The sequence below is a fragment of the Paroedura picta genome, chromosome 1 (assembly GCF_049243985.1).
Source record: "Paroedura picta isolate Pp20150507F chromosome 1, Ppicta_v3.0, whole genome shotgun sequence".
Lineage (NCBI taxonomy): Eukaryota > Metazoa > Chordata > Lepidosauria > Squamata > Gekkonidae > Paroedura > Paroedura picta.
Window position 1 is genome coordinate 46186867 of NC_135369.1, and position 25799 is coordinate 46212665.

At 45.3% G+C, this 25799-nt stretch overlaps 1 protein-coding gene across 2 annotated transcripts in view; it reads right to left on the reverse strand.

Moving 5' to 3' along the window:
• The window catches only part of SOCS5 (suppressor of cytokine signaling 5), a 79148-nt gene that overhangs the window by 15072 nt on the left and 38277 nt on the right, over positions 1 to 25799 (reverse strand). Inside the window, exons 4-5 of one of the 2 annotated variants that reach the window (XR_013230962.1) lie at positions 12723 to 13690; positions 9824 to 11690 (exon numbers count right to left, since the gene is read on the reverse strand). The gene's annotated coding sequence lies outside the window, so the exon portion shown is untranslated. Of the gene's footprint in view, positions 1 to 9823; positions 11691 to 12722; positions 13691 to 25799 lie in introns of those variants that run through there. The other variant, XR_013230961.1, reaches the window with a different exon arrangement.

The following is a 25799-nucleotide window of genomic DNA, read 5'->3' on the forward strand; positions in this document are numbered from 1 at the left end:
AATACTTGCCTCCCTTCTTCAAATGCATACTGAAAAGTGAGTGTCTATGACATCTGCAACCCAACCTAATGAGATGGTTCAGGGGTTTGGGCTGTGGTGTCACCAGTACGCTGGTGACACCCAGCTCTACCCAGTGATGGACAGCTGACCAGACACACCCCAAGAAACATTCACCAAATGTTTGGAAACAGTGACAGCTTGGCCCAAGCAGAGCAACCTGAAACTCAACCCCTTCAAGATGGAGGGGTCCTGTGGATAGGTAAGGGAATGGGAGAAGAAGTGCACTTGCTCTGCCTACATAGTGTGCAGCTGTCCATCATACAATCCACTAGGAATATGGCTTCAATGGAGGTGCAGGTCACAAAGGTAGCTCAACTGGCATTTTTGCAATACTAGCAAATTGCCTGGCCTCAAAACACTCCACTACAGTGATCCATATGATGGTCACCTTTAAACTGTAACTCACTCTACCCTTGACATTGATCTGGAAATTGAAACTGGTCCAGAATTCAGTGGCCCAAGTCCTCATGAGAACACCTTGGAGAGCTCACATCCAGCCAGCCTTCAGGCAACTACACTGAGGGCCTTTACGCACGGGGATCTTTGTTGCAAATTGTTTGCGGAATGAAAAATCGCCATTTAAAATAGTGGAATTCGTCGTTATGCATACTTGCCTTTGTAGTGGAATCAGTTGCGTTTTTTAGCGTTTCCCACAGGCTTCCGGTCTCGGCAGAAATCGCTAGAAAGGAAGCTATTGCCAAGCTCGTCCCGCCCCTGGCCGTCAAGCAGCCAATGGGCAGCCGTTAGCATGCTCCCAAACAGCCCCTTTCCCTTTAAGAAAGGTTTTTAAAAAAAAAAAACAGACCCATTGCAACGAATCTGTGTAGATTCGTTACAATGGAGAGACCCATCCAGCTGCCTAATGTGAGCTGTCGTTTGATCGTATGATCATTGCCACGCTGCCTCGAGTGATAAAAAAAAAATCCCCCCCCCCGCTCACGGGCCCGATTTTCGGCTGAATTAATGTGTAAAAAATAAAGGGACTTTATTTCAGCAAACGGGCTTTTATGTGGTTTGTGCTTAGTGACTAAAGGTGAAGGACTGAAGCCAGGGAAGCCTCTAAACAGAAAGAGGCTCGCCGGTGCGTTTATCCCCGCTCGCTCGGAGAAAAAAAAATGGCGGTCGCTTCACCGGAAGTTTGGAGGACAGGCTCAGGAGGAGGGACTATGAAGAAACCGCAACAATGTTAACGCACAGGTCTTTATTGCTAGTGTTGCAGATTGTTTGCAAGAGTGTAGCGCTTTCCGGAGGGTGAATCCACTTTTTGGGATTCCCCTGAAAGCGCTACAACGAAGCGCTTTTTGCTGATCGGTTTCAGGAGTGTTGCAGATTGTCTACGACGTCGTGCGTTATTCCAAATCAGTAGCATTTTCAATTAGCAACCATTGTGCTATTTTGAAGCCGTGCAAAAAGCCCCTGACTTTCAGTTGAATTCCAGATCCATTTCTGGGTATTGGTACTAACCTTAGCTCTGTTTGCCAGTTCACCTAAGAGAATGTATCCCCATCCAGTTATAAATTCTGCACATGCATCAGCTCCTGTTCTTGGTATTCTTTCTTTCAACCTATACAACCCAAGCTGCTTGAACAACACAGTGGGAAAGAGTCCACAGGCCTCTCCTACTTAAGTATATTCTTCATGCATGATGAACTGCCAAAAAATTCATCAAGCTGCCAAACTAAGCTATAAAAATAAAATAAGACTCTGACAATAGAATTACACCCATCAGTTGAAGAAGTAGGGGTATCAAGGGAGAGAACAACACATTTTTTCAAATTGTTCAGAGCCTACTTAACACAGGCGCACCTGAACACATTCGAGATTCCACTTCACTTCTTCCAGACCACCACCTTCTCCCCTCAGGGAACAGAGAAGTGCTTCTGGGACAGGGTCTGACTCCAATTACGCTCACATTTGAGTCACACACATATGGCTGAAAACAGTATTTTGACATGGAGACTTTTGCTGAAACATGTCAGCTCAACAACACTATTTAGAGATTGATCTGCACAGGATTTCTCAGTAGATACATTAATCTTTGTTCTTGATCCAGTTGCATCATTTGGAATTTGTGCATTATTATGCTGCCATATTGACTACTAGATTTCAGGCAGCAGACTTTTCTGGGGGGAAATTGCTAAGTCCTTATAAAAACTTTATGTATCAAACTTGGTCTGAGAAGAGGTATTCCTCCTCGTGTCACAGAAGGGAATGCCTCTACTGAGATGGCTGTTTCAATTAATTATATATAATTATCTACCTACTATAATTATCTATGATCTCGATCTTCTACTTGATGTCTTGGGGCACTTCATATACATCACTGACAAAAACAAAGCAAGCTTGCTTTTTTGCATCAAAACTATTACTTTTGCTCATGTGCAAAAGTAATCCCTTAATTGGTTAATTGCATGCTGCAATTAATTAAATGTGCAAATAGTAGCCAATCAAAATAAGAGAGCCTCATGTGCTCATTCCCTGCAAACAGCTGTCAGGTGGGCGCCTAATTCAGACCAGGACAGTGGGGCAGGCAGAAGGAGGTTTTACCCTTTATCCAGACTGAAAGGGGTCTGGCTGAGCGTCGATTCTCCACTCCCCCACATGCAGCCAGCTGGGTGACCTTGGCACGCCATGGCACTGATGAAGCTGTTCTGACTGAGCAGTAATGTCAGGGCTCTCTCTGCCTCACCCACCTCACAGGGTGCCTGTTGTGGGGAGAGGAAAGGGAAGGCGGCTGTAAGCCGCGTTGAACCTCCTTTGGGTAGGGAAAAGCGGCATATAAGAACCAACTTTTCTTCTTCTTAAAAAAATCTGGGTGCAAAGCATACTGTGATAAGATTTCAGAACACCAGTGGTATGGGAACCACTGTGTATTAGCAAAATATTAAAAAGAAAACATGAGAAAATTAGTGTCAAAATGCCTTAAGAGCACCTGTAGTGTGAATTTATACTGCTTTTATAGTCAACCCCTCTCTTCCCAAGGAAGGAACCCTGGAAACTATAGTTGCATCGAGGCAGCTACAGAAACTGACCAAACCACCAAGATAGAAAGAATTGACAGGTCATCTCTCAGCCACCATGTGAATCCAGCTGCTTTCTAATTTGATTGACAGATGAACATCATATGTCAAGTTTTGAGACTGCAACATTGTAAGTACCATAGTTATGACTGCTAATTTATTCATTCTTTCCTCATAGGTGAAGGAGGCCAACTGAAGTAGTGATGTCCCCAAAATGAATTCAATCCTATAATTCCTAGCATTTCTTTGGAGAAAAACAAAGACATGACAGCGGCCGTCCAGTTCTGTTCTTGCTTTGCTCTGAGTTCAATGGGGCTAAGTAGATAGGCAGAGGATTGGATCCTAGCCGTGTTGGTCTGAAGTAGCACAGCAAAAATGGAGTCCAATAGCACCTTTAAGACCAGCCAAGATTTATTAAATAAATAAACGGTATAAATCCTTGTTGATCTTAAAGTTGCTATTGGACTCCAAAAAATTGGATTTTTGTTAGGGTACATGTCATCTTCATAATCATAAACATTCTATAAAATACTGCTATAATGAAGGATACGTGGTACTTAATATAAATGACTTGCTGAAATTCTGAATCTCATGCTTTATTGTGACATCCTTTATCATGACAAAGGAATTTAATTATTATTTTGTTAACCTGTACTGAAGAAGTCTCAAGACTAACCCTTTTTTCCTTTGAAATGGAATTGGAAAACCTAAGACTTCTTCTTTTTTTTCCCTTTTAATCTCTTCAAGGGTGTTATAAAATAGCCTTTGAAGCTGAGGAATAAAAAGCGTGATAGTCCCCCACAGCCCCTCAGCCACATTGGTGTGCTAGATGACTGTCACAATGAGTTACACAGCAATGCGCTGACACGCTGGGACTAAAGCAACCGCCTGCTAGGAGAGCAAGGGACAGCTGCTTACTGGATGAGGGGCTTCCCCCAGGCTGGCCGAGTTGCCGGCAAAGCCTTTAAACTGGGACACTCAGCCCTCGCTCCACCGAACACGGCACGGCTGGTTAGATCCAGAGGGAAATGACAACAGAAACAGTTTCACCTGGAGGCAGGAATGCTGAAGAGCAATGAAGGCATGCAGGAATGCTGGAGACTTCAATGAAGAGGCTCAATAAAATCTGCCACCCTAAGCAAAACACACATAGCGTGTCAAGGTTCAAATAATTAACTCTTGACCCACACTTAAGAGACTGATCGTCTTTTTTGCTAGTCTTGATCTAATGTTTTTCATATCGCCAGTGTGACATGCAAAAATATAACCAGAGAAGCTTTTCCTGGACTGGAGAGAAAAATGGGGGAGGGGGAGGGGCAGGCTTACTCTTTAACTCTGCCCCTAGTATAGCTTTTGCAAAGCAGATTACCCTTAGGTTACTCTTAGGGGTGTGCATTCAGTTTATTACAAGAGTTTGTGGAAATCTGTAGCTTCTTAACTTATGGGGCAATTCACTGATAACAGCTGAATATGTCACTTTGAGGACATTCAGCCATTTCAAGCTGATAGAATGACCCCCACAAATGAGCCATATAATCAATATTAAGCCACAGCCAACGATAACCAGCCCATTCTCATGGACATAAGGTAGCATCAGATGGAGCAGCCCTTAGGGCCATTCCGCACAAGGACCAATGTTGCCAAATGCTCACAGAATGCAGAAACGCTATATTAGTGGAATTTTGTCATTCCGCATACCTTTATTTTTAGTGGAATATAGAAGTCCCAGTAGCGTTTCATTCATTCCCCCCATGTTTTCGGTCTCGCCGGAATCGCAACAAGAAGAAGAAGAAGAGTTGGTTCTTATATGCCGCTTTTCCCTACCCGAAGGAGGCTCTAAGCGGCTTACAGTCGCCTTCCCATTCCTCTCCCCACAGACAGACACCCTGTGAGGTGGGTGAGGCTGAGAGAACCCTGATATCACTGCTCGGTCAGAACAATTTTATCAGTGCCGTGGCGAGCCCAAGGTCACCCAGCTGGTTGCATGTGGGGGAGTGCAGAATCGAACCTGGCATGCCAGAATAGAAGTCCACACTCCTAACCACTACACCAAACTGGCTCTCAAAGGAAGCAATTTTTTTCTGCGCTTCTTCCCGCCCCTGGCCGTCAATGAAACAGAACAGCCAATGGGCTGTTGTGTTCATGCTCCCGAAAAGCCTTTTCCCTTTAAGAACTGTTTTTTTAAAAACCAATCACACCCGTTGCAACGAATATGCATTCAATTGTTGCATTGGAAAGACCTTTTTGCTGGCGTAGGAGCTGGCAATTAATCGTTTACACACTCCTCAAGTAGAAAACAAAATCTCCCCCCCCCCACGGGCGTGATTTGTGGCCGAAATTACGGGCAGTGCCGAACAGGGGGCTGTGTTGTGCTTGGGAACTTAGGGAGCTTTGTTTTACTTTAAATCACTTCTGTGGAGGGACTTGCCTCGCTCATTCATTGCTTTCACAGGTCTAAGGGGAAAAAATGGTGATCACTTCTCCGGACGTTCGGGGCAAGAGCGGGGGAGGGACTTTGTTTCTACTGCTACATTGAGAACGCACATGTCTTTTGCTGGTTTGTTGCAGCTTGTGCGCAGAAGCGTAGCAATTTTTTCAGGGGGAATCCACTTTTCCTGATTCCCCGAAAAGCACTAAAACAAAGCGCTTTTTGCAGGAGTGTTGCAGGAGTGTTGCAGGAGTATTGCAGATTGTGTGCGACGTCATGCGGAATGTTGAATTTGTAGCGTTTACCAAAGGTAAGACTTTGCTATACTTAAGTCATGCGGAATGGCCCTTAGTGTTGACAAGGATTTCAACAGCAGGATTTCACCGAGTCCTCTACAGCAGCATCCATTTTGGGCCACCACATGTAATTCTGAGTTACTGCCTTCGTTCTAGTCATGCCTGGGGTGATGTGCTTCAAGTCTTCAAGAAGCATGGCCTAGCCTTGGGGTGAAATCACTCATACCTAGCAGAACAATCCCATTCTCCACACTCAGTTCTCCAATTTTAGTATAATTATGGTTTAATTTCCTCGTAACAGGAGCCTTCCAGTCAGGCATTTAATATGTTAAAAAAAACTGGGTCTCTAGTTATCCAGGTCTTAATTTGTCATGCTGTAACAGCGGCCAGTTGCAACTGGTAGAGTACAACAGGGGTCCTCAACCCCCGGTCCACGGCCCGGCACCGGGCTGCAAAGGCCATGGTGCCGGGCCGCAGCGAGAGGGGGGGAAGAGGCAGGCACAGCCGCCGGCACACCAGCGATGCAAACGCACACGCGCGGAGCTGCTGCACATGCGTGTTTGCGCCCCTGCTGGCGAAAACGCGCACGCACGCCAGCTCTGCGCACACGCGTTAGCGCCACCTAGTGGCAAAAACGCACATGCGCAGCAACTGCACGTGCGCGTTTACGTGCAGCTGCAGCGGCTGGGCCGCTGGCTCTCTCCCACCCTCGGAGGCGGTCCACAACTACAAGAAGGTTGGGGACCGCTGGAGTACAAGGTCCACTTCTTGTGTCACAGGTGGATCTTCAGGTCGGGGAGCATGGAATCAAACTCAACTCGCCAGATTAGAAGGCATCAGCATCAGCACACATTCCAAACCCACTAGTGGCTGACTGAATGGCCCCTGTCCTTCTAGGTTTGGAATGTGTGTGCATTCTGAGGACTGGTAGGCTTTGGGTACAAAGTGGGATGTCTTTTGCCCCTTAGTCTGTGGATTCCATTGCATAGGCTGTTTTTAAAACCCACATGCAGCCAGGTGGGTGACCTTGGGCTCGCCACGGCACTGATAAAGCTGTTCTGACTGAGCAGTGATATCAGGGCTCTCTCAGCCTCACCCACCTCACAGGGTATCTGTTGTGGGGAGAGGAATGGGAAGGTGATTGTAAGCCTCTTTGAGACTCCTTCTGGTAGAGAAAAGCGGCATATAAGAACCAACTCTTCTTCTTCTGATGCAAGCTGGTCTCATGGCATGTCTTCCACAACAGTGCCAAATAAAGAACAGGATGCAAAGTTTCTGTTATTACAAAAACACCTATGGTTGCCCTTGTGCTCTGGCACAAGACTTAAATTCAAAGTGTTGCACCATTACTGATGGCTTTGGGGCTATTGTTTCTCAAATCTCAGCATACAATGTTTTATCAAGGTCCTTTCGTGCCATCAGGGACCTGATAAGACCATTAATTGGAAGATACTCAGACAGAGCTCTTTTCCCCCCATCTTCAGTCACAGCACTGGCTTTGAGGGGGGGGGGGGAAATCAGGCATTCAACCTATCTGCTAAAAGATTCCTGGCTTAGGGGAAAGGCATTCATTTCCCCCAAATATGTCATGGTCTACAGATATTGGAAATATTCTCCCTCCCTTTTCTTTTTATATAAAACTAGCTTCAAAGCCCGTTCCTAAGAACGGGCCTTGAAAGGGCCCCTCCCCTCGCCCCTGGCCAGGCAGCTTAAGGTGGCTTTGGGCCGCAGCATACAGCCAGATCAAGTGGGGCGAGCGGGGGGCTGGCCAGCCCATTAACAGAGCTCTTTAGCCGGCCGGGAGGTCCTCGCAATAAAAATGACAGTTCTGATGCCAAGCTGTCAGGGTCTGTGGCATTGTGCTGCACCTGCTGGCTCTTTGCCAACTTGCTTGGCGGTGGGGGGGGGGGAATGCTTCAGCTGGACAAAGAAGGGCTTTCTGGCATGCCATAGCTGTGGTCTCAGAATGGGGGCCACCCCTGACTTTCATCTTGGCTCAGTCCCCCTGGACCACTGGAAGTTACCTAACTACTTGCCAGCCCCAAATCCTCCCAGACCTCAGCCAGCTGGTTTTAAATGCCCTTCCCCACTCCCTAGGTCCTCCTTCCAGGGTTGAAGGCTCCTGAGACCTAGCCCCTGTGGATCACGGCCATTTCCAGACACCGAGATCTACCCAGAGCTCTGTCCCAATGCTGTGCTTTACTAGCACTGGGCTTAGCCTCCCCAGCTGCCATGTTTCCCAGCTGCGACCTGCTCCTTCGAGCCACCATCTTACCTGCACTCCAGGCTTCTCTGCTTACTTATCACCACAGCCACCTGAGTGCCCCCATCCAGCAACAAACTCCATGGATGTTGTGGTGATGAGCAGGGGCACTGTGCCCAGATGCCAGTGAATGGCACAGTCTTGGTGATGTGGACAGGCAGGCGGAATGTTTCCTGGACTCGTGGGGCAGTGGGCACATCGGGGTTGTCCCACCCTGTCACAAGTGGTCTTTCATACCCCAGGTGCTGTTGGGCTAAAGCAGAGATGTCAATTTCCAGGTTGGACCTGGGGATCCTCTGGAAATGGAACTCACTTCTAGACTACAGCGATCACTTCCCCTTCAGAAAATGGCATCTTTGGAGGGTGAATTCTAGGGCATTGTACCTGTCCTATCCATGCTCTATCTCCAAATCTTCAGGAGTTTCCTAACCTGGATCTGGCAACCTGACCCCCCCCCCCATCGCCCATCAGTGACCCATGGGCACCTGGTTACTGTAGACCAGTGGGGTATAGTGGGTAAAGCGTTCAACTAGAATTCCTCATTTATAGAAGCTGACTTCCATGTCACTTTGGGTCCGTCTCTCTCTCTCTCTTAGCCTAACTTCCCTTGAGGGTTTTTTGTTATGAGGATTAAATGAAAAGTGGAAGGAAAATGTTGCAAGATGTTTTAGGTTCCCACTGGAGAGAAAGCAAGTTTTAGCGAAACAAATCACCACATATGGCCAAACCCAGATGGCAAATGGGGAGGGTGAAGGTGAGACTGCACATTTTGGCTCTTCTGGTCTCCACAGCACTAAACTGTTTTTAGGCAGTGACTTAAGTTTTTGCAAAAGCAGTGCTCTTTTACGTACAACAAGAGCTGCCAAACTAGGGTTGCTAGCCTTCAGGGGGTGGCTAGAAATGAGCTCCCAGAAGAGCAGAGGGCCCTGCGGGAGCTTTCGGAGATAGAAAGCTGTTCCCTGGAGAAAATGCCCGCTTCAAAGGGTGGTCTATATGACATTACATCCACGAAGGTCCTTTCCCTCCCCAAGCCCCACCCTCCTCAGGATTCCCCCCCCCCCCATTTTTAAGGCATATTTCAGCCCAGAGCTGGCAACGTTATGCTAAACTCTCAGCTCCTCAGGACATTTCATTTTGTCTAGAGTAGAGATACAAAGCTGATTCCAAACTGAAATTACTCATTCTCTTCAGTTTACCTACAGTGTCCACATTTCCCCAATAACTGCGGTCCTTTCCCAGCATGATGTATTCTGAAACTAGAATTTTTTTTGGGGGGGGGGGTGTTACAGTGCAGCTGACAGACACATGGGACAACAAAGACTGCTAGGAGTGTTTCTCCCATCAGAATATTTCTGCATGGACCAATTCTGGGGCATGGGTGCACTTATTCTCCACATGCAAGGCTCATAAACCACATGGTTTGGGTTTGCAACCTCCAAGTGGGGCCTGGAGATTCCCCAGAAGCATAACTGATCTCCAGACTACAAAGATCGGTTTCTCTAGAGAAAATGGCTGCTCTGGAGGGTGGACTGCATGGCATTGCAGCCTGTGGAAGCCCCTCCTTTCCACAAACCCTCCTAAGGTTGCCAGGTCACCTTGGGCCACCAAGAGGAGATGGAGGGTAGGGTTGCCAGCTCTAGGTTAGGAAACTCATGGACATTTGGGAATGGAGCCTGTGGAGGACAGGAATCTTACTGGGGTACAATGCCATGCAGTTCACCCTTCACAGGATCCATTTTCTCCAGGGGAACTGATCTCTGTAGTCTAGAGTTGAGCTGTAATTCCAGGGGATCCCTAGGGCTCACCCAGAGGGTGGCATCCCCACGCTCTACACAATCCCCACACCCAAAATCTCCAGGTATTTCTGGACAGAGCTGACAACACAACACATGGTGCAGCCAATCCAGATTCTACCTGTGTAGCCACTGGGGGAGGGGGGAGATTGCAGGTCCCACCATCAACACACAAAGCGGTTCAGTGCAAGACAGAACCACCCTGTGCAGTCTCATGCCTGCCTTCCATGGTATTGCTCCCCTGGGTATGAACAAACCACTTCATGGGAGTCTGTCTCTCACACACATCTTCAGACCCCATTTTGTTGCTATTTGTAAAATTTTGCTAGGGCAAGCCTCATTAAGATTGTGGCACACAACAACACAGAAAGCTATAAGGATTCGTTTACAGCTGTGTTGCTTGATTCCATCAGGCCTCAATAGCCAGTTCAAGCCTTTGTCAAGAGTTATTTTAAAACTCCCCAGGCTGGCAGTTCTAACAACCTTAGCGTGAGGACTGTTTGTCCTGCCAAAAGTAACATTAAAATCAAACTCAGGCAAGTCTAGGAACCTAAACACATGTGGATGATTTAAACAAACACAGTGCAACTTTTATTTCTGCAGTGTCTTTAATTAGGGAACTTTGAGAGACCTGTCAAAGTGTCATTTCTAGAAGGATCAAACACACAATTCCAGGCAAGAGCACACAATTAAAAGGACAAAGATGAGTCACTATCTTGTTAGACATGCAGATGAAGAAGCCATAGAGGCCACACTTATTTGTGGGGCTCAGCAGTGCAGCAAGAAAGGAGCCCAGCAAATGTGTTTGGAAGCTGCATCCAGACAGGGGTGCAAAAACATCCCCCCCCCCTTTTCCCGGTCATGGTGGTGGCAGCATCAAAAGGCTGGAGAATGGGGAGGAGTGACATCTACACATGGGCTGCCAACTTGGAGTTGGGAAATTCTTGGAGATTTGGGAGGGTGGATCCTGGGAAGGAGGTGTTTGGGGAGGGAAGGGGGCCAGGCAGGGATGGGAGGTTATGGTGTATACCCTCCAAAGCTGTCATTTCCTTCAGGGGGACAGATCTCTGTAATGTGGAAATCAGTTGTAATTACAGGAGAACGCCAGCACAAACCTGGAGGTGGAGGACCTTAGTCCGTGCAGCCAGTTGTTGTCCAATTTACAGTGCTGTTGCAGTCTTTCCCCCTGCTCCATCAAGCCTGTGCAGAATCTTAGAAGGGGTAGTGATTAGGCAGGGACCTCAAGTGATCCTGAAGACCCTCCTCCTCCCAACTCACTAAAACACTACAGCATGACTGTAGGGATAGGGGGGAAGCCTGTTAATGGCCCAAGGGATGATGGTGCAAGTGGGTGAGCCACCTCTTGCCACTTTGAAAATGATGCTTAGCTCTGCCTTTCCCGTAACAGTTGTGGGCAGCATCTGGATAGTTGTCCCACCACCAGCCACCCTGCAGTTTCCTTTGCAACACAGAGAAAAAACAGTCTATGTTTTCTTTGGATTAAAGAGAAGAACTCTGGGGATGCTACGCGTTGCACTCAGAACAAACATGCTGTCATGTGGCTGCTTCTATTTAATTTGGGGACTTTCTCCTTTCACTGCTGTCATGAATCATGGGTGTAAAGGGCACAGTCATATTGTTTTCAGCTTTTTGTATAAATGTCCAGTCACTGGACCATGGCCCCTTCCTGAGAAAGAAAGCATAAGCAGAGAGCTAGTGTGGCACAGCAGGTATGAGACGATGCGACAAATAAGAAGCCTGTGACGTTTTAGCCATAAACTCACCAGGTAGCCTTAGGCAAACCACTCTGTCTCAGACACAGGTTTCCATCTGCAATACAGGGATCACATGGGATTCTTGCAAGGAGTTAGAACAAAATAACATATGTGAAGCACTTGAAGCACTCTGCAAGGCTATAGCAATGCCAAATGTTACAGTAATAAAGAAAAAATAGCAAAGGAATCCCCAGAAAACCGGTTTCACTTTTTTAAAGCGGGGATTATAGGTGTCTAATTTGGAGATGCCAAATACAGAAATGCATCCTAATTCAGAAACAATCGAAGGGAGGGAGACCATAAGCCGCTTTGAGACTCCTTAAGGTACAGAAGATCAGGATCTAGAAACCTCTCTTCTTCTAGTACTACTACTATATCTCCTTCAAGATATAAAAATTAACATTCTTGATCAATAACTATTGAAACTAGGCTTGTGCACCAGGGGCATGATTCAGACCAATTCAGTTTTGGCGCCCATTAAAGTCAATGGTGCCCTTGACTTTAATGGGAAGTTTGGCATTCCCGCCTCTCTTGGGGCCTGAGGGGGTGGGGGTTTCAGTTACAGCCTCCAAACATTCAGGGTAGCTCCAGAAGGCTCTTCCCTGACCCCCCTGATAGAGCTGTTCTGACTGAGCAGTAATATCAGGTCTCTTGCTTGATGCTGACCAAGATCCCATCTTTAAATCCTTTGGATTCTCTCAACATCCTGCACAGTTTTGTCCATTCCTGCTTCAGTTATCTATATTTCAATTCTGGCTCTTTCTTGAATTTCTTCCACTTGTACTTTGAATATCATCTAATGCAACAAACCTCCCACAGTTTTGAAGAAAGAATGCAAGTGCAAACGTGAAAGACAGAGGGATTTCGTGTTATGAAAGAGAACAGCAGATTCGCAAAAAAAAAAAAATTCAGATTGTAAATGTTGTGCAGCATAGTTAGCATATAGACCAGTGGCCAGTGCTGCATCTGGGATCAAGGATATCAGACAGCCAGTTGAAACATCCAGCAGAGCACTTGGCCAGGCCTCATGGGCCTGGGCCACCTCAGATTTAGCACCTGATGAAACAAATATAATTCCACCTCATACCTTACTAGCACTCGGGATACAGCAAAGAGTCTGATGCAACACCTGCCTTGGCATAAGCTCACAGGGAGTTTGCCTTGGTGGTGGAAAATTCCAAGTGAAAAATTTTCCGCCGTTTTCCATCACAAGACGGCTTTCAGTGATGAAACGAAATGCAGCCATAAGTGACTGGAGAGGAAATGACTCTTCCTCTTTGTTGAGTCTGCCAGCCAAGTGGAGAGGAAATTAGGTCAGATGGAGAAGGAAAAGAGGCAAGTATTTCAAGAGCTCTTGGCCTTTCAAAACACCGGCAGCATGAAAAGATCACTGTTGAAGGAACTGAAGAGTTGGTGCAGCTCGCAGTCTGGTGCGGAAGAAGAATTTGAAATGGCAGTTTTGTTCAAAACATACTTTCCAACAACTCTAGAGAAGATGACAACCTTGATCCTATTCACACACACACAACCAGCCTTTTGCTCAGGGTTAAACCATGCAGACAGTCTGTTCAAAATCTTTCTTCAACCCAGGACTTCATGGGTTGAATCCAACCAACTTTTTCACTCAGTCTCATCCAATTCCTTTCCATCCCAAAGCCCGCACAGCTTTTGTATGTGCAGTCTCATGATTCTCCACATAATAATTTTTTTTTCCTGTGGTCAAAGACAATGTCTCCTTTATCAACAACAGGAAAGCAGGTTCTATACAACTCCATGTACTAGCAGAAGGACGTGGAAGCAAATATGATAAAACTGGCAGCAAATGCCAGAACTTTTGGGGAATCTTTAGTTCGTCAATGGCCTATTTACATAAGGTTGCCAGCTGGCCAGAAGGGGGAAAAAACCAGGAACTTACAACTGCCTACTTGTTTTTTGACCTTTGCCTCCCAGGCTAGAATGTCAGTGTGTGTCTGTGTAATTTGGACCGGTGACAAGAACCTTGGGGGACATGTCATTTCACTTGCTGTCATGAGACTTCTTGAGAGACTGTTGAGCCTATGAAAGAAGAGAAATTATGATTAGAAGAAAAAGAAGGTGCTATACTAGCACGTCAACTACCAAAAATGGTGGTTGTTCTCTTGCTTTCCTATGGGCACCTCTAGGCTACAAGATAGCACAAGTAGGCTCACCATCATTCTATGACTGACAGCTACATCCCCTTAAGTCCTCTACTGTTACGCATGGCAGGATCCCTGCCTTATGCCTTGGCACACTGTCTTCTATAACCAATGGCACCCCACAATAGTCTAGGCTTAAGCTAAAGCCATGACACTGCTAGGGTCAGCCAAGCCAGGCCAGACTCCATCTTAGAAATCTTGCTCTCTGCCTTAGGTTTGGAATGACAGCCTTTGCCTGACCCAGAGGTGCCTCTGGACTCAAGCTTGCATCAGCTCATCCCCCCCCCATTGTATTTCTAAGTGAGTGGACTGGCTTCCTCCTGTTTGCCTAAGGGCTCCTAGGAAAAGCCTTTGTCTTGCAACATTTTTCACACTTGGCCCCTCTGCCAGGGGATATTTCCTCCCCACACCCTGCCAGCTAGACCTGATGGCTCTCTTCCTCAGAGCCATTAATACCTTTATCCAAATCCATTTATGGCCATCACCCCCCACTTGGCCAGGTATTGTCCTAATCTCTGGGGACCCTGGAAACTTCCAGCACATGCTTACCTGAGCCTTGTCACATAGCCCCCTTCCCAAAATCCTATAAAAACTGTGGCTTCACACAGCCACTCGGAGTGTCTTCCAACCCGGGACCTCCCACGCTGGTTCGTGCTTCTTCCTCTGACCCACCACTCCTTGGACAGGTAACTATCAAGCCTTCCACTCTTCCTCCCCCTTCTCTATATGACTGCTTGTATGTGTGTTAGCTATTTGTGTGTCTTTTTGTTATTTTCCTTTCAATAAAAGCTTATATTAATATTTTACCATTTAAATCTGTGTTTGCCTTGAGTTCCTACAGGTGTAATAAACCCTCGTATACAAAGGTAACGATCCGATAACGCTAAGTTACCCCCCTCTCGCAGCATTTGAGCTAATATTCCCCACAAGCTCAAAGATACGTGATTTAGGACACGTGTCCAAGCAATTTGGGTAACACTACCTAGGTACAAAAACTATTTAGGCTGACATTGATAATCTTACTAGGCAGTTAAAACATGGTGTTGCTGATTAGGGGCAGGAGAGCCAATAAGCCTGACCATTTAATAGAACAGATCTGAACAAGTCAGCCACTTGTTGACTTGAGGTGAAGGCAAAAATCACACAGAATTGCTGAGTGGAAGATAGGGAACAGTATTTAGACTGCAGTGACACAATCGTAATTTTGAGTTTACATGTTGCAAAGATTGGCCACCGTAATTGTAGTTAGAATTCAATAATCATGAAGAGTTTTCAGACTTGGTTCCATGGCCCAGTGAAATTTGGGGAGCAGAAGATGTCACTAAACTAAGACCACAACTTTTATTTATGTAATATTTATATACAGCATTCTCTGCCATTGATGTGGCATTCAAATCCTTGTCTCATTATAAAACCATAATACTAATGATAAAACTGAAAAATTATTATTATTGTTTATTTAATTTGTATACTGCTCTCCTGTGCAGGCTCAGGGTGGTGTACATCAGTGGCAATTTGATGTTATATCATTGGCCCCAATCATTGGCAGTCTTCAAGCAAAGGCTGGATACACACTTTTCTTGGATGCTTTAGGATGCTTAGGGCTGATCCTGCGTTGAGCAGGGGGTTGGACTAGATGGCCTGTATGGTCCCTTCCAACTCTATGATTCTATGAAAAGCCTGGTTGAAGAGCTCCGTTTTGCAGGCCCTGTGGAATTGTGCCAATTCCAACAGGGCCCAGGTCTCCTCTGGGAGCTCATTCCAGCAGATAGGGGCAAGGACTAAAAATATGTCCTGGCCATGGTTGAGGCCAGACGTTCTTTCCTGGGGCCAGGGACCACTAGCCTGGTATTGGCTGAGTGCAACGTTCTATAGGGAACATAGGCATAGAAGCAGTCCCTTACGTACAGCAGGCCCAGATTGAGAATGGCTTTAAAGGTAAGAACCAATACTTTAAACTCAATCAGGAATTCAACTAGAAGTCAGTGCAGCTGCCGAGGAATAGCTTGAATATGGACCCTCCAGGGAGGTCCCATGAGGACCTGGGCAGCAGCATTCTGAACTAGTTGCAATGTCCAGGTCAAGGATAAGGGCAAGACCATGTAGAGTAAATTACAGAAGTCAAGCCTAGAAATGACCATCATATGGATCACTGTAGCTAGGTGTTCTGTGCTAGGTAGCAGAAGAGGTAGCGGAAGAGGACCCATGATGAATGTAGGACCCGTGATGTCACTTCTGGGTGATCACTAGCCCCAGAAACTGTTTAAAATATCACTTGAAGCAGCCAGAGGATTCAGGTTTACCTGCCAGCTGCTGAATTCTCTACTAAAACATTCTCTGCTAATCAGTTCTTATAGAGTTCTTATGGAGTCATTTTAATGAGATCACTGCTTTATGATTCCCCAGCATCCCATACCGATGATAAAAACCAGTCAATTTAAATAGCAGGCCATATGTAAAATCTACTCCATCTCTTATGACAGGGTCTGTTGACGCCAGTCAAATTCACAATAAAAAGCCTATAGTAGACTGGGATGATTATGCCAGGTCAGTCCTAGCTGGACATAAAACATGGACATATAAAGAACCCTCAGTGGCGCACCACTGCCAACACACACACAAACACACACCAGTCATAAAATCCTCAAGCCTACTTATGTGGGGTGAGAACTGCACTTGTACTCTGCCCTCTGCTGCTAGTTATTGATCTTGACCAAAGAGAAGCGTGCCCTCCGATTCTAAATGTATCCTAAAAGACTGACTGAGGTGAAAAGGTTTACCACCAACTCCGGAGAGCTTTCCAGGTGCAATGCTGCTCTCCAAGTTCACCTCCCCCACACTCACTTGTCCCCACCTCGCCATTAATTCTTTGAGCTGGAAGCCAATGACTCCCTTTGAGTGTCTATCCCTGTATACCTTTTGCTCTTCTTACCACCACATGCTAAACAAATAGCAGGGAAAGCTGCTGCATGGATAATTTTGTGAGCTTCCATTTCACACAATAACAAGGACCAAGATCTAACCGCTAATCCAATTAAATAAAAAAAAAACCAACCCAAGCTATCCATATGTGTATCCCATTAAAATCTGCCCCCTTGAAAGTTTGTGGGTTTAATTCCGAGAAATCAGTCTTCAGGAAGATAACTCACTGTTTCTCATAAATAAGCAACGTGGGTTTGGTGCCAAGGTTTTCAGTCACCTCACCCCCTTCCTCTTGTTCATTTGATTCCTTCAGGCCACATTTAACCAAAAAAAGATGATCTCTGCATCTACCCAGATTTTCACTGTCAATCACTTCAGAGCAAGCCTTGTTTAGAGACTCTTTGAACAATGTACATTCTTATTAGATGACAATCCTCTAGTGTCCTTCATTTCATAAGATGGAAAACAGTTCTTCTCCAAGTTTACCAGAAGGGCAGCCAAGTGCTGAGGCTATACAGTGAGATCTTGACTGGGATGCTATTTTAATCAATGGGTCTTCCAGGGAGGTAAATTTAGAACTTGATGAGCACTTTCCCTCTCTCTCACACAGCCTTTTTCTAAAGAAAATGGAACTAAGCAGGATATTTCAGGTTTTCCTCTGTAATTTAAAGAAACCCACTGGAAGGGAAGGGAACGAACAAGGGGATCTTAGAGCTTGCAGGCTTCCATTTAGCATGGACATAGTATTCAAGATGGTGTGTGAAGAAAGGGGAAGGAAGGCTCTCCCAATGGGATTGAATATAGTCTTGTTAAAAGAGGCTATTACAAAGTTTTGTTTTTAGTGAGGTGGGAAAGCCGGAAAGTTGTAGCTTTGGATTGTGGAAGAGTAAGACCCAAGTTGCCTTAGCTCAAGTATAGATTGTGTGCTTGTTAATTACCCCCATGCTAACAAGTTGTGTCCTGCAGCTTTAGAGACAAGGACTAGGAGTCATGGGTTCAAATTATGGGAAAGGAAGTTCCACTTCAATATTAGAGAAAAGTTTTCTGACAGCGAGGGCTGTTCATAGATGGAACGCGCTGCCTTGGAGGGTGGTGGAGTCTCTTTTGTTGGAAGCTTTCTAGGAGGTGATTGCATGAGCATCTGTCAGGAGGAAATGCAACCAATGTAGGTGTGAACATTCAAAGTATTGCACAGCATAGAGTACAGCAAGGCTGTGATCGCAGTGGTACTTTACACAGACCTGCCTGGGACAAAGTCTGCAAGCAGCTGGCAGAGATCAGATGCCCATATGCAAACTGAGGACTTTGTCATAGTAAATGCAGTTAGACGACATGCAGCCCTTAAGACACATCTGTAAAGTAGGCAGTTCTGCTTCCACATTCTAATTTAACAGCCATCCAAGAAAAATGAAACAAGACACCCCACAAACCCAGCTGCTGAAGTCTTAATTTTTCTCTGTCCATATAGGAATGGTAGGTTTGGACAGAAAGCCTGAAAACTGGTTCTGGACCATACCCAAAGCATGTTTCAAATTAATGGACTCCTGATAATAAATGAAAGTGTTCCTTTTTTATTCATGGCGTTGAACTAGGGTGGGACTCAACATACTTGTATACGCTGCTGACAAATAAACATATTTAGACCACCAGCAGCACAAATGGTAATTTGTCACACACCTTCCAGTGGGGCGTAATACCCAGGGTAGCTGCAGGGTACCTAGTAAGCAGAGTCAGAGAATCTACAAGAAGAAAGGAAATGGCCAGTTAACTGGATATGGGATCTGATCTGCTCATTTGGGGTAAACAAGCTGACTTTCAAAGATCATCTTGTTCAAACATACATGGCTGTAAGAGTGTATTTAGCCATATGTGCCTGCAAAATATTTATACCAAAATAAAAGTGTGTTTGCAAACTGAAGAAGAAAGAAAGCCAAGTCACCTGCCATGCTGGTCACTCCATGCAGTTTATCTGAGGATATATCCACAATGTCCTCCTCACCATCCAGTGATCTTTCAGGTGCTCATTGCCCCCATCTTTCTCAGGGGCTCTATTGTTCATATGAAGATTTTTCCTTTAAAGTACTTTCTGTATTCATTTCAGTGAAGCTGGAAGCTCCCTTCCCTTGACCCATTATGCACGGACCAGAATGCCCGAAGTGGTAGAGACAGGGTTTGGGGGGAAATCCCCGATTATGCCCAATGTCACCGCCATCCAGGGCCCAGCCTGGCCCAGGGCCATGGAAGGCCCACATTATAGAAACGCGGGAACTTCCGCAGCTTCCTGGATGCTGTGGGTGCCTGCAGGGGCTGCGGTGGGCCAGCACTGTGCATAATTGCCAGCACGAGCCTTTTGGCCCACCTGACCCCGACCTACGGTGTCCCTGTAGGGACACTGCATGCCCCTGCGGGCTCCGCGGAGCCACGGAGCTGGCAGGGGCATAACCCAGCCCCTGCCAAAGCATGTGGAGGGGGCCCGCCCCGCACTCTCCCCAGTCCCTCCCCATCTCCCCCCCCCACTGGCTGCTGCTGCTTACCCTGCTGGCCCCACCGCAAAGCATGTGTGCGTGCGTTATGCCAGGGCAGCCCCGCACACCCCACCCCCGTCCTTGTGAAATATTTGTGGGAAAAGTCTACCCCTCCATTAAAATGAATAGGGAAGGCTGCTAGAAGCTCCATGTATCTTCCTAAGTGTATGTGATGCTCTGATGCAATTACATCCTTGAGCTTTAGAGGTACAATTACCACTGAAACTAGCCTTATACTGCAGAATACATACATATAATGGGCTATTAGGCATGTAAAGGGTTTCACTAAAGTCAGCACACTGACCCTTTTAAATTGTAATTTTTAAAAACAGTCATCTTTTTCTGCAAGGATTATGCATTTGAAAGATGGACTTAGGACGGCAAATAGTGATGGTGGGGGGGCTATTTCTCCATTGAGCTAGATGCTCATTGGCAGGCCATGGTCAGCTGCAATATCACATGACTGCCATTCTGGCACGTGCTAATGGAATTGTAGTTCATGGACATGGAGACCTCAACAAGAAATTTCCATGTGGGCACACCACCTTTTGAAAACATTACAACCTTACCCCCTCAGAGGTTTGCTGTTCCTTGTAGAGAGTTGATTGAAATGCTTGCAAATGCCTCTGAGGGGGATGAATAAATTAATTTCAGCTGCTGTAATGTTGTCCTAGCAAAGGTGGGAGGGTCTGCACAAAACAAGGGGCGCCTCAAGCTCCCATTGGGGGAAGAGGGACTAGAGGCTGTCTATTTCCTCCATTGGTGTATGGTGGCACAGGAGAAGAGATAACGCTAGCGTTTATGTATGCAAAAACAGATGTTTTCATGACTATTGCACTAAAATATTGCAGTGGCTGCTATGAGGAGGAAATGCCATGCAGAATCAAAAATACTATGTTGGCTTTTCCATGCCAAAACCAGCTCCACATGCAGAATTTTTTTTTAAGTCTTTTGGGGCAGACTTTTTGCAAGGGTTCCTGCCACACATAATAGTATCTGATCTGTTCATTTCTTTTGCAGCAAGGAGAAAACCATTTAGTTCTTCCTCACACTTAATTATTTAAGATATACCATCCTTTCCTTAGCTCTGTTGATTCAAGCAAGTACAGAATTGCATTCAGGAGTTCAGCTCATCAATGCCACTGATTTAAACAGTACTGGCCCAATAAGCCTACAAGCTGGATAACAGAAGAGATGACAAGGGAGTCTCTGTCTGGGATAATAAAGCAACCATGTGGCAAGAGAAATGGAAGCTCCAATAAATGTAGTGAACACCATCCAAGAATCATCAAAAACGTTAGGAAACTGCAGCCTAAGGTTCCCATATCTAAGGGATTGTCTCTTTGTATCCCTGTGCACCACTTGAGGTTCTCAGGTTCCTACCTAAATGTTCCACCAGTGGGATGCAGAAATGGGGGGAAAGGTTTTCCTAGCAATTATTAATAATTTGCTTTTTCTTAATCATAATAGGACCACAGCAATTTTTTATTTATTATTTATTTATTGTCTATAGCACGAAATCAGTGGGAAACGGAGATTGGGAGCAGCAGCCATGAAGAACCTAGAAAAGATTCTCGGCCCTGGCCCCAACCTGGTGGAATATGCTGCCTGCAGAAATCTGGGCTCCGATGGAACTACCAAAGTCCTGCAGGGCCTGCAAAATGGTACAATTTCATCAGGCGTATGGTTGAGGCTAGAGCAGGCAAATAAAATCAAAGAGGCCTCCCCCTCTCCCTATCCAGACAATTCCATCACTGATGGTGGCCTAAGAGATAGATGCAAAACCTAGGCCCAAGAGATTGGACAAAGGGTTTACAATATTTATTGTTTTAATGGAACTACCAGAAATTAAGCCCGCTGTATGGAAAATACAGCAGGCAATAGCGAGCAGTGGGTGGGCGCGGGAGGCCCCTCCCTCCCTCCCTCGGGGCTTGAGGGAGGGAGGGAAGGAAGGAAGGCAGGCAGAGAGAATCATAGAATCATAGAGATGGAAGGGGCCATACAGGCCATCTAGTCCAACCCCCTGCTCAACGCAGGATCAGCCAAAAGCATCCTAAAGCAAGGGAGAAAGAGAGAGAGGGGCAGCCAGGCAGGTTGGGGGGGGCAAGGGGCCCCTCATCAGTCCGGGAGCAAGCAGCCAATTGTTGGCCCCCCCATCCCGGATCAAGCCCTCCCCCACATCCCTTACTGTTTTAATTATACCGCTTCTGCGGAACGGTATAAAGATATATTGAGAATTCATTACACTGTACACTGCCCTGCTCCTGCTTTACAGAGAGGAGTGGTTTATAAATCAAATTAACCAATCAATCAAAGTGTAAGGATCGGTTTCTGGTCACCAAGATAACTCATATTAGAGTATTCCCTGCTACTATGTATGGGCGTGAAAGTTGAACAATGAAAAAAGCCAACAGGAGGAAAGTTGATAAATTTGAAGTTCCGTGTTGGAGGAGAATTTAATGAATATCATGGATTGTCAAAATGGACAAATAAATGGATTCTAGATCAAATCAAGCCTGGATTCATCCTAGAAGCTAAAATGACTAAACTGAGGCTATTGTACTTTGGTCACATTAAGAAAAGATAAGACTTACTGGTAAAGCCACATGCTGGGAAAAGTTGAAGGCAGCAGGAAAAGAGGAAGGCCCCACATGTGATGGAATTACTCAATTAAGGAAGCCACGACTCTCAGTTTGCAAGCTCTGAGCAGGAAGGGTTAATTTTTTTATGTTTTTGAGTCTATACTGGCCCTCTTGGACTAGCTGTCTTTGGACGGTGTTAATGATAAGACATTTGGCGGTCATTCATTCTTCGGGTCATCATATATTGCAAAACAACTAGATGGCACTTAACACACACACAATTTATATTCAACAGTATTATTACAATTTTCAACTAATTGAGGAATTAATATTTAACTTTAATATTATGTCAATAAAATTTAATCCCCACAATAATAGTGCAAATTATTATAAAGGATGCATTGACAATGTCTGTAAACATATAAATATCATCCTTTAAAAAATTGGATTTTTGTTTCTCCTTTCCTTTTATCCAATAAAAGCTCAATGATATAATGATCTTGAACAGTGGATAGTTGTTGTTAATCACTTATCACCCAGTATACAAAAGGAGTAAAAAATAAAATTGCAGCTGCTAGAGTTCTTTTTGGATCCCTGTCAGAAAGTAAAAAGGTAATTAAACCACTGGAATATATGTCTGTATGAACATGCAGACATGGTAAAATGTAATACCTCCTAGGATTGGTATACAAAAGTCACTCCAGAAGAATATGGGTCATCATATCACTCTTGTATATGTGGTACAACAGAGATCCAAAGCTTGGATCCTACAACTAGCAACAGGAATGTGTAACCATTGTTACAGGAATGTGTTACCATTGGCTAGCTTGCAGAATCTAGTTTGCTATTGGTTGCTATAATTACCCAATCAGGAGTCTCCATGTAGAGCCAATCACCAGCTTGGGCAGTAACCTCTGTATATAAGTTTGAGTGGTGGGCTGTTGGCTTAGTTCAGTTGTGTAATCAATAAAGAGCTGATGTTTTGGCATACAAACAACTCAGCACCTTATTGAACCCACTATTCAATAAAAGGTAAAGGTAAAGGTATCCCCTGTGCAAGCACCGAGTCATGTCTGACCCTTGGGGTGAAGCCCTCTAGCGTTTTCTTGGCAGACTCAATACGGGGTGGTTTGCCAGTGCCTTACCCAGTGACAGCGTTTGCTGGCAGGGGCTCATGGGAATTGTAGTCCATGAATATCTGGAGGACCACAGGTTGACTACCTCTGCTCTAGATGCAAACACTGCTTGCCCTTCTGCATTACATTTCTGGTCATGGCCCTCCTGGTGTGTATTTCTATGCATGGTGGGAAAATCTCAATGTTTCTAACTTACATCATAACCTCAAATGACTTCTCAAATTAAAGAATAATACTAAAAATACCCAAAATTGTTCTATGTAACTGGATGCTATTAAAGCCATTCTGTTCATATCCTTTGAGTGGTCTGTACAAGTGGAAGAAAAGGAGACGGTCTGGAATTTACTAACTGTTGACAACATTTTGAAAGAAAAATAGCCCCAGTCTAATCCTTCAGTTTGGAAAGAATGGCTTATTAAGGCCTGATTCAAATGAGATGTTGGCAAAACAGAAGAAGTCACCCATGCAGCTTGGGACTTGCATATCTCATCTAAACTGCAAAGCGGCTGGTACTTGCAAACCCACACAGGCAAGTTCTTTTAGATGTATCCACACCAGGCCTACGATTTGGAAGAGTAATTTTTATTCAGTCATAGATTTTTCCTTTGTGAATCGTGTCCTCACATTTTTCAAGGCCAGCAATGAAGACCCATTTCAAATGCACGTGGAAATGAGAAGGATGGTTTGTGGGAGCACAGTGTGGTCCACTCTTGTTCTCCAGTTGTATATTTGCCAACAGATCTCACTTTTTATCAGCTTTAGCAGGCTAAACGTTTTCTTCCCTTCAGTCATTTAGCAGCCATGCTTAATTGTTGTGTTTTGAGAACTATCAAAGGGTTTATGGGTGGGTTTACCAACTATTCTTGCTTACTGATATTTTGGGTTCACCTTAAGTAGAATTTAAATCAAGTTCGCTTGTGAGCTACCTGGTGCGCTTTCCCTGAACAATGGAGTATACATTTTAGACACAAAGATTCCAAGCCTAAGCCATGTCACAAAAAAGACAGGTGTATTGAACGACTTGGCAAAATGGATTACAGATCAGTCCCACAGATCTGTCCCAGTAGAATTCAGTCACTGAAAATAAATGCTTTCATTATGGCAAAGGTTGTTTGGCATCAATCTTGAATATTTGTAGATACAAGATCTGTTAAAGGTAGGAAGGGTAAGCAGATAGATGTAAAAAGGAAGTAATAGAAATCTGATGGTGAGAACAGCTCACACCTCTAATATGCTCTACATGGGGCTTCTTCTGAATGCCATCCAGAAGTTTCATTTGGTTCAGAACAGGGGTAGTCAAACTGCGGCCCTCCAGATGTCCATGAACTACAATTCCCAGGAGCCCCCTGCCAGCATTCGCTGGCAGGGGGCTCCTGGGAATTGTAGTCCATGGACATCTTGAGGGCCGCAGTTTGACTACCCCTGGTTCAGAATGTGGCAGTCAGACAGGTAATGAGCAATTGCCAGGAATATATAACTCAAATTCTGCAAGAGCTTCATCGGTTACCATTCTGTTTCTGTAATAACATCAAGGTCTGGTGTTAGCTTTACAATGGCCTGATTTTAGGAAACCCAAGGGAGCACTTACTACCTTGCAAACCACCCTGCTCTACTGAGGACCATTTAGGAGAATCTGTGATGGCTGCCACCTCCTTTGAGGAGTACACTATCCTCAACAAGCAATGGAGTACTCTTTAGCACCTCAAATCAAAGCAGGGGAATTCATTTACTACCTGAACATTAGACACAAGCTTACATTATTAGCGCCAAGTCTTATTCCTAACAGCTAACAGAATATGCAAAGGGATGAATATATCTGTGTTCTAACAGGTCAGGAGTCAGCTTGGCCTCTTCCTACACCTTTGATTCTGTCTGATCCGCAGAATTAGCCACGGATGCAATTCAGCAATATGGATCTCAACATCAGCTGGCATCCACAGATCAAGTTAAAGGTACCGAAGCAGAGGCTGGCCAAATGGTTGGCAGTCATCAGCATAACAGGGTGTTTCTGCCCAATACCTGTCATTAGGCACATTGCTGCATTTCCATTAGTTGCAGCTTCTGAACTCTTTTCAAAAGCAGACAGAGTGCATTAAAGTAATCAATCCAAGAGTTAATTTAAGGTGTAAATAGTCCCAGAGGAACTTTAGAGCATTCCTTCCCCTCTTACACTTGCCCAGTCCTTAAACCCAATAAAACTTGATTAGCTATTTCAGACTATTTTATTTCACCATGGCGCTCTGTTATTCTTGCAACTGAACCAGCTGCCTGGTCATTGCTGCTTGTTCCCTTCCTCCAACATCTCAGCCTCTGAAGAGCAACCTGGCACAGCAAAGGGATACTGAAGGGGATGGCCTTTTCAATCAACATTCAGAAGTTTCTCAATTTTTTATATGCGCAAAATTAAGTATTCAGGAAGCTGCAGACTGGTCAAACATTCTCGGTCTCAGAAAGAAAAATTACTTTTCCTAGCCTATTTTTGGGTTGGGTGGGTGGATGGGCATCATGTCACAGCTGAATTATGATGACCCTGCAGAGTTTTCAAGGCAAAAGACAGTCCGAGGTGTTTTGCCATTGCCTTCCCCTGGGTAGTGATGTTGGTATTCTTTGGTGGTGGTCTCCCATTCAAATAGGGACCAGGACCCATACCGCTTAGCTTCTGAGATCAGGGTAGACTGGGCTATCCAGATCAGGGCCGTTTGTACCTTTTAACAAATTGAATGGTACAGTCAATGTTCACAAGTTCCTGGATGAGTAAGGACATGAATCTCAGTCTCCTAAACTTTTAGCTACTCAACAAATTGGCATGATTGGTTTGATAG